A 12789-nucleotide genomic window follows, 5' to 3' on the forward strand; every position below is an offset into this window, starting at 1 on the left:
TGCAGAGAAGCGAATTCTGGGAAATATAGTTTCAGCTTTACTAAATTGACAGAATACAATGTCACCACAGTCCGGGCCATGACAACTTGGCATCCATACCTGTTTCTTTTCATCATATTTAACATCCAAATAAAGACAATAGCAAGATCTTGCTTTGCCTTACATGATGCAACTCTCTCATGTACCACCCAAAACACAACAACCTTCTCTGTAAAACAGGGGCCCCCAGTCTCCCGGATCTAAAACCTGATGATCTGGGGTGCAGCTGATGTAATAATAATAGAAATAAAGTGCCCAACAAATGTAATGTGCTTGAATCATCCTGAAACCACCACTCCCACTCCACCCTCTCCCCGGGTCCATGGAAAAACATTCTTCCACGAATCTGGTCCCTGGTGCCAAAGAGGTTGGGGACCGCTGCAGAGGATACAAAGTTCTTTTATCCATCACTGCCAGATGTTCATTCCTCCTCCAGCTGAGTCATACTCATCTGGAGCTATTTGGTAATGTAAATTCTAAGATATCAATCAAGTTTACTATTAACACATCTTATATTAGATGGTGAAGAAATGGGAGAGGGAAAGAAAAATATTAATGTGTTCATAGTAAAATGAGGAAGAAACACTGTTATAGTCTTCATTTCTACAACTGATTATATGGTCATAGCTAGAGTTTTCCTTCTTCTGCTATCCATTCAATATAACTTTTGCTTTCAGTAAACATCTTCAGTTGGTCAAAATTTCCTACCTGATGGAGTGACTCCATCTTTGTTCCTAAAGGCTATGGAGCACTAACACTCCAGCCTGTACTAGGCTGCTGTCCTTTACCATTCATCTGTTTTTTGTTTTGGTTTTTAATATTTTGACAGTGCTACATGGTGTGTGGGATCTTAGTTCCCTGACCAGGGGTCAAACCCATGCTCTCTGCATTGGAAGCATGGAATCTTAACCACTGGGTTACCAGGGAAGTCCTACCATTGGAGAACCAAGAGATGCTCTGGCAGATCTGCATCCAGACACACCAGTGTACTCAGTCTTCCCTCGTTGTACACGTGTGCTTCAGTTGTGTCTGACTCTTTGTGATTCTGTGGACTGTAGTCCATCAGGCTCCCCTGTCCATGGGATTCCCCAGGCAAGAATAATAGAGTAGATTGCCATGCCCTCCTCCAGGGGCTCTTCCACCACCCAGGAAGTCCCCACTGTACAATAGTCTTCAATTTCCCCTCGGCAAGATTGATCACCTAGGCTTGCACAGCAGTCCACCTTTTTCTGTTGATTCTCCAGCGGGAAGAACCTAAAGAGGTCAAGAGGCAGTCTCAACTTCCAGTTTAATGAATCACTGCTGTGATGGACAGATTTCCTCTTAGGAAAGAAATGAAGTCCTCTCAACAAGAAGGGCCCAAAGATGCAGAAACAAAAAGCAGAAGTTTAAGTAGTGGTAATAGAGATCTTAATCCCTTTCCCACTCTTTAAGAATCCATGAATCCCAGCTGTGAGAGAAAGAGTACAATCCCTTGGTCACCAGTTTAGAGCATATGCCTTATCCTGTAGGATATTGGGCTTCTCTGGTGGCTTAGATGGTAAAGAATCTGCCCACAGTCTGGGAAGCCCAGATTTAATCCCTGGGTTGGGAAGATCCCCTAGAGTAGAAAATGGCAACCCATTCCAATATGCTTGCCTGGAGAATTCTGTGAATGGTAGGACATTGCCTCAGCTCTGCAAGGGATTGACACGCAGCTGGTGCCATAACTATGTCTGCAAAAGGTCATTCTACAGTTCTAGCAATCAGCTGCTTCGCAGTGATGGGGAACAAGGTAAGATCAGAAAAATCCATGGGCAAGAGTCCACTGCTGTACTTCACTGGCTGTGAAATGAGTTCCTTGGGCAGCAGCAACACTGCATTGAATACCATGACAGGGGACAAAGTATTCTGTTTAAGCCCACAGATACCAGTTTTGACAAAAGCATTGTGAGCAGGAGAGGTCAGTCTAAATCCAAAGAAAGAATCTACTCCAATAAGAACAAATGCTGCCCCTTCCACGATGGACACAGCCCACTGTCATCAACCTACTACTGCACGGTTGGCTGATCCCTCCCCCCTTCCCCCCAAGAAATAGTGTACTATCAAGGGCTCACTGTTGGTCTTTTCTTTGGCATATTGGAGACTCAGCAGCGGCAGTAGCCAAATCAGCCTTGTTGAGTAGAAATCCATGTCGCTCAGCCTCCATTTCTGCCATCAAGGCTACTTTGTTCACAAGCTAACTGGTCAAGGAAGGGTGATTAGGGAGAGGCTGTCTGACCTGCAGAGTGAGTCATCTTGTCTACCAAATTCTTAAACTCTTCCTCTATTGAGGGCATTCTTTGGTGAGCACAAAGATACAAAGTCCTTTACATTATGCATTAGTCCTTTACAATTTTCTAAATTATCGTTTAGAAAATTTAACCATATGCTTCTTCCCCAGGCCTCCTTGTCACTGATTTTCCAAGTCTTTGGCCACCCAGCCAAACCATTATCCACTATGCACGAATCAGTATAGCTCCCAACCTTTGGTTATCTCTTCTTTCAGGCAGGATGAACAACTCTGCCCACTGGAAGGATTACTTACTCACCCTCATCCTTTGGGGACACCCGGGAGTGGGACTGTGGTTTTTGTACTCTGCTGTCTTCACATAGTGTCAGTATCTTGCAGTGAATCATACATAAACCAAGCCCAAATGTTTCTTCTTAAGTCAAAAGATCATAGAAAACCCCCATGTAGCCACAGGGACAGGTCAAGAGGGAAGAAGCAAAGTGCAGGAACAAAGCCAGCTACATCATTTGTGGAGCCTGGAGCAAAATGAAAATGAAGGACCCCTTCCCCCCAAATTACGAATTTCAACACGGTGAGAGTAGAGCATTAAACCAAATGTGAGGCCTTCTGAGCACGGGCCCTGTGAGCATGCCCAGGACCCTCGGCAGGAGTATGGCCCTTGGTTCCTGGACTACTTGTTTATGCATGTTACTTGTTAGGATTGGCTTGAGCCATTTCATGTATGCCACTTTGATTTTTTTTAAGGAGGTTATCTTCTTTTTAAAAATCAGTTAACCTATTATTTATTTTTGGCTGTTCTGGGTCTTCCTTGCTGTGCATGGACTTTCTCTTTTTTCGGCAAGTGGGGGCTACTCTCCCGTTGTGGTGTGTGGGCTTCCCTTTGCAGTGACTTTTGTTGTGGAGCACAGCTCCAGGCAGTAGCTGTGGTGCATGGGCTTAGTTGCTGCACGGCATGTGGAATCTTCCTGGACCAGGGATTGAAACTGTGTCCCCTGCATTAGTGGGTAGATTCTTAACCACTGGACCATTAGAAAAGTCCTGTCACTTCCATTTGATTGTGGAGGGGTCCCTGCATGCCCAGCTTTGTGTTTTAATGTGTCAGATATTGACACCCAATTCATGATGTGTGACTCAAGTCTTATGGTAACTTGGCCCAAGGTCAGGTGGTTTTCAGCCACTACTAGGACCCTGGAGCAAAACAGAGCTATTTCTCAAAGTAGAATAGTTATCCACAGAGGATGACATATCTGCTCAAAATTCTGCTGGTCTATGCTGTGATTCACCTATGAAGGCTTGCCAAAGGCTCTACAGACACATTCCAGTGTGCCTCAGACACTTCGAGTATCACTGAGCATGCTGGATCACATAGTCCAAGAGGCAAAGGACCTTGCACCTTAGTCTGGATCTACTGAAGCACCCTCTCCTGTCCTAGGTCCCATTCAAAACTATGCAAGCAGGAGTTGAGAATTTATACAAGCTCTACCCATTAAACATAGGCCATAAATATGGCCAGAAAGCACAGCAGACCAGAAACTGTGAATAGGTCCATGTGACTCCATCATCACCAAAGGAAAAAAATCACCCCAAGGATGTGGTCTATTGATGTTTGGTGAGCAGTACTAGATCCCCTGAACACAAAAACTAAAATCTTCAAAGTTTAGAAAGCCATATGGCACACTGGTTAAGGCTGGGGATTCTGGAGTCAGACTCCCCAGAGCCTAAACCTAAGTCCTGTCACTTTCAAGCTGTGTGAGTTTAGAGAAAGAAAGTATTAGTCATTCAGCAGTGTCCAACTCTTCGTGACCCCATAGACTATACCCCACCAGGCTCCTCTGTCCATGGGATTCTCCAGGCAAGAATACTACACTGGTTACCATTTCCTTCTCCAGGGGATCTTCCCGATCCAGGAATTGAACCCAGGTCTCCCACATTGCAAGCAGATTCTTTACTGTCTGAGCTACAAGGGAAGCCCATGTGAGTTTGGGCAAGTCATTGATAACCTCTCCAAGACTCAGAAGGGATAATAATGGTTCAGATCAGATCAGATAAGTCTCTCAGTCGTGTCCGACTCTTTGCGACCCCATGAATCGCAGCACGCCAGGCCTCCCTGTCCATCACCAACTCCCGGAGTTCACCCAGACTAACGTCCATCGAGTCGGTGATGCCATCCAGCCATCTCATCCTCTGTTGTCCCCTTCTCCTCCTGCCCCTAATCCCTCCCAGCATCAGAGTCTTTTCCAATGAGTCAACTCTTCGCATGAGGTGGCCAAAGTACTGGAGTTTCAGCTTCAGCATCATTCCTTCCAAAGAAATCCCAGGGCTGATCTCCTTCAGAATGGACTGGTTGGATCTCCTTGCAGTCCAAGGGACTCTCAAGAGTCTTCTCCAACACCACAGTTCAAAAGCATCAATTCTTCGGCACTCAGCCTTCTTCACAGTCCAACTCTCACATCCATACATGACCACAGGAAAAACCATAGCCTTGACTAGACGGACCTTTGTTGGCAAAGTAATGTCTTTGCTTTTGAATATGCTCTCTAGGTTGGTCATAACTTTCCTTCCAAGGAGTAGGCCTGGCGTGCTGCGATTCATGGGGTCGCAAAGAGTCGGACACAACTGAGCGACTGATCTGATCTGATCTGAAGAGTTATATCCATCTTGTAAGCTTGTTACAATGATCACATGTGCTGAGCTGTGCTTAGGTTCTCAGTTGTGTCCAACTCTTTGTGACCCTGTGGACTGTAGCCTGCCAGCTGTCCCACATTGCAGGCGAGTTCTTTACCATCCAAGCTACCAGGGCTGAGGCACAGAGTGAAGACTCAACAAATTTTCTCACGAAAGCTTTTCTTAGAGATGAGGAAAATATAGAAGTCACTAGATTGGGGTAGGAAGAAACCAGAGGTGTGGCTCATGTAGCCCCTTAAACATGGAAGACTCTATATGCCTCTGCTTATGGTGTAAAGGGAGAGAGGGGAACTGAGAATGTGTTCAGGTTACCATTATGCTTTCTAAAGAGTGAAACTGTGGCAAGTCGTCTCCATCTCTGCATCTCAGTTATTTCAGGCATAAAACAACAGGGCTGGTCTTCATGATCATGATGGACTATAAAGAAAGCTGAGCGCCAGAGAATTGATGCTTTTGAACTGTGGTGTTGGAGAAGACTCTTGAGAATCCTTTGGACTGCAAAGAGATCAATCCAGTCAATCCTAAAGGAAATCAGTCCTGAATATTCATTGGAAGGACTGATGCTGAAGCTGAAACTGCAATACTTTGGCCACCTGATGCGAAGAACTGACTCATTGGAAAAGACCCTGATGCTGGGAAAGAGCATCACCAGCTCAATGGACATGAGTTCAAGCAAGCTCTGGGAGTTGGTGATGGACAGGGAAGCCTGGCGTGCTGCAGTCCATGGGGTCACAAAGAGTCAGACATGATTGAACTACTGAACTGAACTGAACACTGATCTTCATGATTTCCTGGTCTCCCCCTTCCCTGATGGGGGCTTCTCTGGTGGCTCAGACAGTAAAGAGTCTGCCTACAGTGCAAGAGACCCGGGTTCAATCCCTGGGTCAGGAAGATCCCCTAAAGAAGGAAATGGCAACTCACTCCAGTATTCTTGCCTCGAAAAATCCCATGAATGGAGGAGCCTGGCAGGCTATAGTCCATGGGGTCACAAAGAGTCAGACACGACTGAGCAACTTCACTTTCTTTCCCATCCCTGACGGTCTATGATATGATGACTCCCACCTCTCGTGAGATGTGGGACCTTCCCCTGCCACAGCCATGAGATCCCACCCATGATCCCAGCAGACAGTGCTTTGGCCAGGTCCCTGCAGCTCTTTGCTCTAAGAGCAGGTCTGGCAAAGACCAATCAGAGGTTTGGGGTATTTATTAAAGCTCTGGCAATGGCTCCCACGTCTACAACTGAACTATTTTCAGCCCCAGCTATTTTCTTTTCCTTTTGAAGAGTGGGTGGATTTTAAGACAAACAGACTAATTAGGTATATGTTAGCATTGCCACAAAAGCAAAACAGTCAGATTTCCCAACACGACACCAAGTTGGGGCTTGGAATTTGGAGGATTACAAGGGAAACCTGGTGGTCTTTCCATTTCTCACACCCGGGGGTCTTGTCTTTTGACCAACTGGCCTCTCCCTGGGACAAGTAAGGGGGAGCTTCTGGGAGGGTCTCCATCCTGGGGGTGGAGGGGTGGGGACAGCAAGATTCCCTCCTTTCATTCTTCAGGCCCCCAAGTTAAGAGCAAAGACACCACAAACACTTAAGCAATTAAAGAATAATTTAAAACAAATGTGCACTGGAGTCCGGGTGGAGCAGAGTAGGCTTGGCTTAATACACAGTGTGGTGAGAGTCTTCCTAGGGTTTGATCTTTCACTAGGAAAAAGGAGTTCCTTCCTGCACCAAACACACCCAGGATTCTGGTGAAACCTCCCCTGCTTCCCCACACACAAACACACATAGGGCCCTCATGACTTTGCTATTGCAAAGTGGCGTCTAGCCCAGGGGAGCTGCCCTTGAAGAGAAATTCCCTGGCATATAAACCAAATAAGCTTTGGCTGCATATGGCAGAAAATCCAAGATAGCAGTGGCATAAATGAAATAGAAGTTTATTTCTTCTATTCATGCAAAAGAACCCCAGAGGTAGGGAATCCAAGGCTGTGTATGGTATGGAGGATGAGGGAGGTACCCAGGGATAACCAAGGAAAGAGGCTGCTCTGGCAGATCTTCCAAGGATGTGACTCTGACCTTGAGATTGTATCTGGCCAGCAAGAAGGCAAGTATTGGCCCCAACCTGCCCATTGTGTTGGGCATGCCCAACATGCCTGTGGGGCATGTATGTATTATTTTTCACTCATTCATCCCACAAGATACTGGCTTAGCCAATAAGTTCATTCAGGTTTTCCCATTAGAAAAACCTGAACAAACTTTGTGGCCACCCAATATTTACTGAGAAGTCACTATGTGCCAAGGACTACATCAGGTGCCAGGTCAATAATGTGACTAAGGCAACTACAACCACACTCTGTGAAGTTTCCAGTCAAGTGGAGAAGACCCATAAGAAGATTTCAATAGAAAAATGAACTCTGTGGCTAAGCTGTACCTAGGAGACAGCCAGGACACTGTAATAGAGAATAGCAGGGGAGATTGACTTAGCTCAGGGTCGTACAGGGCACAGCTAGAAGGTTGCAGAAGTGGTAAGGGAGAGACATCAATGGAGAAGGTCATCAGGCCAGCCAGCGTTCACAAGAAGCAGATAGAAACAATGGCAGGTCTTTTGAACATGGCTGATGTCAACCAAGTAGTCACCAGTCACCCTACAAAGAGACCCAGATAGACTCAGGAGAACACTGGGGCTCTAACCACCTGCCAGGCTCTAGCCCTGCCCAATTCAGTTAAACCTACATGATAGAGGCGACAAGGCCCATTTAATGCAACCAAGATGCTCTCAGGACAGTGCAGTGACTGGCCCAACTTCATTAAACAGCAAGAAGGAAGCAAAGCTGCAGTTTACCCTCAGGTTGTCAGGATCCAGGTCCTTTGCATACACAGATACTCAACCCATAAGACCAAACTGATGTGTTTCAGCTCATGCTTTTGGGTTAAGGGGAGTGGGATATTGGCCCAAAAAGCTGGGTGCTGATGCCCATGGAGAACTAACAGACCAGACAGAGACGGGCAGAGAGGCCAGCCAGCCTCCAGCATCACATTACACTCCCCAGACCTAATTGCTTTACAGACTAAACAGCACAATTTACAGTCAGCCCTGGGATAATGACGTCTCCCCGTCCAGTTCTGCTCCGTTCCGAGGGATTCCAGTGTTTTCCTCGGAGATATTAGACCAGGGGCCCGCAAGACCAAGGTTCTCTGGACTCAAAGGCAACCATTGTGAGAGAGGCCGGGGAGGGGCCCATGGGAGGAAGAGGGACTAAGTGGTATTGCAGGCCCAAGCCGGCCGAGGGGCCACCCCAGATAAATCTTGCCCGCGCATCTGGAGAGGACATGATGACACAGAGGTCAACCAGAAAGCCGGCAAATTAACTGACTCATGCTCATTCAAGTTTTTAGGTAATCAAATAACTCAAACCCAGGTAGACAGTCTTAATCCCCAGAAATAGCTTGCTTTATAAATCACCTACAGAAAACTGTTTCTCCTTATTTCCCCACAAGTCTCCCTTTTTAGTAGAAAGTCGTTATTTTTAGATTAAAAAATAAGCCTTACAAACAAGTCAGATTATCTTCCCATGTCGCTGCTTTAAAATATAAAACCTGAACTTCATAAAGCATTCTTCCCTTTTTTCCAGAGTGTCATCTCCATCTATCTCCAGGCCGTGTCTTTTATTTATAAGCAGAAGGCCAGATTGTACAAACGCCATGATCTCATGTGCAGAGATGTCAGGCCAAGAATTCTTACGGGTCTCACTTAAGTGTGCACTCAGAGTGTGTGTGTGAGTGCAAAGTCACGGTCAGCAGGCTTCCCGGTTCTCTTTATTCCTCTCATTTGTTTTCCAAGTTCCCTTTGAAGCTAAGAAAAAAAATGCATACGTATTGGACAAAATCAGGCGAGAGTAAATGACAATATGAGGTGAAGCTAAGCTAGTAGCGTATTTATCTGCTCATGGAGTTTCATCAGTTGTCTGGCGGTCTATGCTTCTGGGAAAGTTGGGTACTTGCAACCGTCATCAGCCTTATGATGAGACCAGATCAGAGTTGCTCAGAGGGTTAGGGCTCTGTCCTCTTTATTTTTTCTCTAAGCCCCTCACCAGACACAAGATCTTATGGCATATTTTTAAAATATTTTTAAAATTATTTTTTCGGTCACACCACGTGGCATGTGGGATCTTTGTTCCCCAACCAGGGATTGACCCCACGCCCCCTAGAGTGGAAGTGTGGTGTCTCAACCTCTGGACAGTCAGGAAAGATCCTCTGTTCACTTTGTTCTTATTTTTAAGTGTCCCTTGGGTGCCTTCTTATGTTCTCCCTGAACTAGCAAGTCTGGAATTCTGCCGGTTTTGTTTTATCAAACTTCTTGGCATTTTTATGTCTCCAGCAGCACCCAACATCAGACAATAGGGTGAAGGAGGGGAAGGTGAACTCTGGAAGCTGCCAGATCTGGGTCTGAATCCTTTTGCTCTGCCTTTAGGAGCTGTGTGGTTATGACCATGGTACATAACTTCTCTGTGCTTTTTGTCTTCTGCAAAAGGGGAATGACACATGCCCTCATGATGCATGTGAGGCAGGGAACCCAAACCGCTAGCTACTGTTGCTGCCGTATTCATCATTATGATCGTTTTTATTACCCACACGAACAGCCCTGGAATAGATAGTACTGACGTATGCTCTTTAGCAAAACGGATTTCTCCCTCTAGACAAAATCACACACACATAAATCACTGATATATTATTTTTGACCTTGTCGTTTGATACATCTCAACAATAGATAAATCTACGAACATAGATAAACAACCCTTTAAACAGGATACTGGAAAGAAGCAGTGGTGTGGGCCATCCTAACTGGTGGTTAATCAGTATATGCAACTCCTGTAGTGTAGACCAACCCAGGGCATGGCTTGCTGGTCTCTACAGTAAGATTAAGGGTGTGGATCCAAACAGCAGGCAATCATGAATACAGGCTGGGCTCCACACTAGACTCCTGCCTTCTGCCCCGGCGAGAGGGCTCCTTCTAGGCCAGACCATTAACACTCGGGTCCCTGACCAAAGAACAGGATCTTCAACTCAAAGGCTGAGTGGCCAGTTCCAAACCAGAGACTCAGGGACTGGCCAGGTCAGTGAAGCCAGAGAGAAGAATCACACAGGGAAGCTGGGTTATCGCCAGACAATGTCCATGCTTTCAGATGGTTCCCTGAAACATCTTTTTACCGTTTCTCTGCTCATCCCCTATTTTGTTTGGTGTGATTTCAATCTCTGCACCTTAGACTCTTTGGTGGCTTATCTTCCGGTTACTAGAGCTCTTTAACCTCAACACAGCTGAAGGCTGCTCACAGCCCTCTCTTTTAACCCATGACTGGGATGGGAGCTCAAAAGTCCAGGTCATTTGCCTTAGTTGGCAGTCACTCAGAGGCAGGATCTCAGTCCAGGGGTCCCCTGTAGAATCTGGCTGAAACTTTTCCCCACTAAACTCCTGCCCCAGACAGCTCCTTGCTCATCTTCCTCCCCTGTCCAGCCTCCCTACTCCCTAATCGGCATCCCCAGGAGCCATTTCTTAATAAATTATTCCTGCAAAAGTCACTGTCTCAGGTCTGCCCCGAGGGCATCCCACCTAAGCCATTGAGTCAAGGCAATAGCTGGCATATGGGAAGCCACTGAATTCACCCCTACGATTCCCTTCCTTCCAGCCATGTACTGAATCAGCATTTCTTTCTCCATTTTGTCTTTTGGAATTTTATCCCTATCAGATGAACCAAGACTCTTTCTTGAGTTTTCAGCCTTTTGATTCCTGATTTTGATTCTTCTCTATCTTCAAACCTGTAGCACATTAATCATGACACACGAGGTCTTGGGACTAAGAGAGACCCCTCCTAAGGGATCAGGCAAATCTCCTGAATCCAGGGCAATGGGTGGAGCCTTTACAGGGTAAGGCAGTGGTTACCAACCTTACCATTAAGTCCCCTTTCAGCACTCTTTCTGGGACCTACATAGCCTATCCGGAATGAGGATGACAAACAAGATCCCTTTGGGCATTGGGGTTCCTGGCTGGCCCCACAACTTGTGCCGTCTCTCAAAACTCCTCCCATGGAGACTTAGTCTTTATTCAGGACCCACACGGAGGCCGCTGGAAGACAAAGTCCTGTTGAGTTCCCACCAACCCCCTTGCTGATGTTTGGACGAGATAGGAGATTAGGAAAGTTCTTATACTGTAGTGTCTCTAGTCTTCATTCTTGTGTAGGGTGGTAACCTGGGAACCTTGGCTTGGGAAAGACAACACAGTTCAGGAGTGAAGCGGGTGTTGTATATCTCGGAAACCTAAGCACACAGTGAGGAACTGGGCAGGATGCATGTTGGAGGAAAAGGGGAAAATAGCCTGTGGCTCTGAGAACCAGAGCTGATGCACTAAAAAATTCCCAGCGAGTCCAAGATACCACCAATAGCCAATCAACACTCATGAGCAGGATGTAGTAGCACTGTGACATTCTGAGCTAATATGATGCTGCTGCTGCTGCTGCTAAGTCGCTTCAGTCATATCTGACTCTGTGAGACCCCATAGACAGCAGCCCACCAGGCTCCCCCGTCCCTGGGATTCTCCAGGCAAGAATACTGGAGTGGGTTGCCATTTCCTTCTCCAATGCGTGAAAGTGAAAAGTGAAAATGAAGTTGCTCAGTCGTGTCCGACTCTTAGCGACTCCACGGACTACAGCCCACCAGGTTCGTCTGTCCATGGGATTTTCCAGGCAAGAGTACTGGAGTGGGGTGCCATTACCTTCTCCAAATATGATGCTAGCAGTAAGCAAAAGACCTATTCTTTAACCATTACATGCAGGCCTATTACCAAAGAAGTAGATTTTTAAAAAAACTTCTCGAAATACTGAAACTAGTTCTAGGTATTTTTGACACAAGATTCTTTATTGTAAACATTTTGCTGCATTTTTGCCACAAATGTTTTTGCCACATAACTAACTAGCCATAAGACAATTTCGCCATGAAAGATAAAACATGAAAAATAAGAGGGATGCTAAAAAGGACATAAAGAAACATGAGAAATAGATTTTAAAAATTAAGACTTTATTGTGACATACAAGATATTTGAATACATTTTAAATGGATATAGATTCATGCCAATCTGTGAAAATAATTGATTTTATTTTTATTTTGTAGGTTGATCCTAAGCACTTGTCTTCCAAGTCTTTCTTAGTATCTTACTTTTTTTTTTGCATGTTGATTTGTCTGTTTGTTTTGACACTGCACTGATTCTTTTTTTTTTTTTTGCTAATATTTTTTCCTTCATTAACAGAGGTATCAGGGGCTTCCCTGGTGGCCCAGTGGTAAAGAATCCACCTGCCAATGCAGGAGACACGAGTCTGATCCTTGGTCCAGGAAGATCCACATGCCATGAAGCAACTAGGCTTGTGGACCACAACTACTGAACCTGTGCTCTAGAACCTGGGAACTGCAACCACAGAGCCCATATGCTGCACCTGCTGAACCTGAAATCCCTAGAGCCTGTGCCCCACCAAAAGAGAAGCCGCCACAGTGAGAAGCCCGTAGACTGCAGCTAGAGAGTAGCCCCCACTCACTGCAACCAGAGAAAAGCCCATGCAGCAATAAAGACTCAGCACAGCCAAAAATGAATCAATACAATTTTTTAAAAAAGAGAGTGGTATCAGGAATTCTTCTCTTGTGTTGTTGGAAGAGGGTGTTTGTTATGACCAGTGCATTTTCTTGGCAAAACTCTATTAGTCTTTGCCCTGCTTCATTCCGTATTCCAAGGCCAAATTTGCCTGTTAC

General features: G+C 45.8%; 1 pseudogene; it reads left to right on the top strand.

Annotated features, from left to right (window-relative positions):
• Positions 1–1801: 1801 nt before the first annotated feature.
• Positions 1802–12789, top strand: part of LOC105005309 — a 43685-nt pseudogene continuing 32697 nt past the window's right edge.

Source organism: Bison bison, unplaced genomic scaffold, assembly GCF_000754665.1.
Source record: "Bison bison bison isolate TAMUID 2011002044 unplaced genomic scaffold, Bison_UMD1.0 scf7180017864487, whole genome shotgun sequence".
Classification (NCBI taxonomy): Eukaryota; Metazoa; Chordata; class Mammalia; order Artiodactyla; family Bovidae; genus Bison; species Bison bison.